The sequence below is a fragment of the Ursus maritimus genome, unplaced genomic scaffold (assembly GCF_017311325.1).
Source record: "Ursus maritimus isolate PB19 unplaced genomic scaffold, ASM1731132v1 scaffold_4, whole genome shotgun sequence".
Classification (NCBI taxonomy): Eukaryota; Metazoa; Chordata; class Mammalia; order Carnivora; family Ursidae; genus Ursus; species Ursus maritimus.
In genome coordinates, this window is record NW_024426552.1 from 7,802,090 (window position 1) to 7,805,153 (window position 3,064).

Genomic DNA, 3,064 nt, shown 5'->3' on the forward strand with positions numbered 1-3,064 from the left:
CGACAGGCACCTTAATACATACTTACCGATTAGTTTATAAAGAGAGGAGACTGTAGGCCAGACACAAATGCACTGGGGCAGGCGTTTCAGACTGTACAAGAAAGTCCCTGACTCACCCCCATACGAGGGTCTGGGGAAGGAGGAACAAGACGACGTGTATTTCCTCTTGCTTTCTCTTAGGGAAAACCACTGAACCCTCAAAGCCATTCTGAACACCACAAACTATTAGCACTTCGAACCAGAGAGAAACTGAATATAGTTCATCACTCATAGAATCCATCTTAATACTCAAAATGATCAAAGTCAAAACCTCCAATCTTTACTTCCCAAGATCTGGGATGCCTACCTAGGTCAACATAAATACTATTTTCCTTTTCACACCTTGGACCAAACTTACACTCAATATACCTACCAGACCATTACCTGGACCAGTTTACTTGCATAGGAAGATTTTTTACTATGTTTACATTTTTCTTAATTTTAAAAAAGCATAGTAAAGAGTCTGAGGACAAATTATTCAACTGTTTATCATACATAAGACCGCATGACTATGATACAAAGGGGGGTTCTTTTCATTTAACGTTACAATATACACAGCAAGTCCGGACCAGATCTTACAATCTGCACACAGGTATTTAACCTTTTCCATGCTGTTTATGTTTTACAATGCACAGAAGTCCTGTAACCAAACCGTGTAGTAAAGCACACAAAACTGGACTGTAACATAACACAGTATGCAGAAGCATTGGATTTTATGATTTCCTTTATGTTAATAGCGGTTTAAAAACTGCTTTTGTTTTTTTTGGTGCTTGCTAAGATGTGGCAACCAGCACAGAAAAAAATGACCTGACCCATGTACTATCTTCCCCTCATATTCCTCAACAGCAGTAACTACTGATTCCTTTTGATACTGCTATACTCAAGATGATCTCCTTTTATTCACTGTAAACCTTTATGAACTACCAAGTTCAAAAATCATCCACAGGCTTGACATTTAATTACAAAATAAATATGGATTTCCTGATTAACAACAAAAAAAAATTTGTGGATTATAAAAACGGATATTTTCCAAGTTTCCATTCACATTCACATAGTTTTAAGCCTTTCTTTTGTCACTGTTTACATATAAAAACCTGCTTTTGTTCAGAAAAAACTGACCTAGTCAGCCCCATGGAATTGACCAATAAAAAGTAATGTGGTGTTCTGCTGAGTTGTTCTGAACAGGGTTATCGGCAGAGGTAGATTACTGCTTCTTTCCTAGGCTTCTTTGATCTTGGACAGATAAATTACTTCTCTTCATTCTCCCAATTCAACCGCTCAAAAGTATAACACCCTAAAATTGGTCAATTTAAAATGGGAACGCAAATTTAGCCACTGCCAGCCTGTGTTACATTAAGGCAGCAGAATCTCAAAACTAGGCACCTGTTCGACACCAGCCCGTTCACTTCAGGTCACGCATGAGAGTTCTGCTTTACTCGTGCTCGGATTTTTGACCTGTCGGTGCAATCGAGGTCTTGCTTTCAAGTCTACAAGGAGGTTAATCAGGAATACACGAATCAGCTGCTGGCTCCACAGCTTCTGGATCCAGTGTCCCTTTACCTTCAGAAGCCTGAACACATTTAGAATGTAACAGATGTTGGGATCTTGAATTAGAGGTCAATCTATTATGCTCAGTACACAAGATTGCTGTAGATGTATTGGCTATGGATTCAACAACAGTTCCAGTTTTGTTTAAGCAATAGTACAGCCATAATTTTCAACTGACATTTAAAAATGGTCTAGTTACACCTTGTGTCAAAGTGCAGAACTGCTACATTATTGGTTACAGACATCTATGTGCTATAAAAACAGCTTTGGTACAATAAATTATCAAAAAAGAAAATAAATTTTTGTAAAATTCACAGCATAATTGTGAGGCAAAAAAGCAGTCACATAAAATTCTGCATTTTTTAAAAATGTTCAGGATGAACAGAAGACATCTTTGTGCAGAAGAAATGGTGGAGATACCACGTGCCGAGAAAAAAAAGCAAAAAAAAAAACAAAAACAAAAACAAAAAAGTAAAAAGCAGGAAGGGACACAGCTGTAGCTATTTCCATCAAAGCAAACCACTACTTCTGTGACCTTCAACCAATAAGGAAGTCAACTTTATGACACACGCAAAGTGACCTTGCAATACCTTACAATTAGTGGGTCACAAAAGTCTATTTTAAAAGAAAGGCCTCTTGAATTACCCATTCTCTGTGTTTTCAGCATTAAGGACTGTCTGCAAAAGCATGTCCAAAAGTGATTGCATCTGAAATGGTAGGCTCTTCTAATTTCGAGTCCAAATCCATAAGGCCAAAGGTTATCCCAAAGACCACCACTCAGACCTCCCCAGGACTGGCCACGACTGACCCGTTGATTGCTTCTCAGTGCACCTTGGTTAGGAGACCGGTCATGTTCCATTACTATCTTACTGTGGCGTCTACAACAGGAGACCCACAGGATCCCATGTAATTGCTGCTTTGCTCCTCAGTAGGTTCAGACAGGAGAGTTCTGATCCCCGCCACTTAGCATGCTTACTGTGCCTTACAAACTCCAATACAACCGTCCCTTCCATAGAGCTGAAGGTGATGTTTGTGTAAGCTGGAGGTCCCTCTTCCTTACAGTACTGCATTTCCGTGCCCAAGTGTGTTTAGAGGACTTAAAAACCCAAATTTCCCACCCCCCCACCCAAAACAAAACAAACAAGAGAGGGGAAAAAAAGGGGGGGGGGAAGCAAAAGAAAAAAAAAAAAAACACCCTCAAGGGGCCCTTTATGCAAATTATGTGCAGTGCCTTTTTATTTTAAAATTAGTTGGCAAATGACCAAGACCAACATCTGAACATTAACTTTTGTGGAACAGAAAGACAAAAAAAAAACCCATTATGACTGGGGTGTGGCAAGTTAAAATGGGGGAGGCAAAAAGAGGACACCTCTGCGCTATCCATGACGATGGGTTTGGACATGGCTCTTTTAAAAACTTCATTGTCCCTTTGCAATCTTTTCAAGTTAAAAAAAAAAAAGTCAGCTTTGCCCTCTTG

At 39.4% G+C, this 3,064-nt stretch overlaps 1 protein-coding gene across 2 annotated transcripts in view; it reads right to left on the reverse strand.

Moving 5' to 3' along the window:
* Positions 1-509: 509 nt before the first annotated feature.
* Positions 510-3,064, reverse strand: part of DYRK1A (dual specificity tyrosine phosphorylation regulated kinase 1A) — a 94,162-nt gene continuing 91,607 nt past the window's right edge. For both annotated transcript variants that reach the window (XM_008701899.2, XM_008701900.2), the window contains exon 11: positions 510-3,064. This exon is cut by the window's right edge and continues 736 nt beyond it. The gene's annotated coding sequence lies outside the window, so the exon portion shown is untranslated.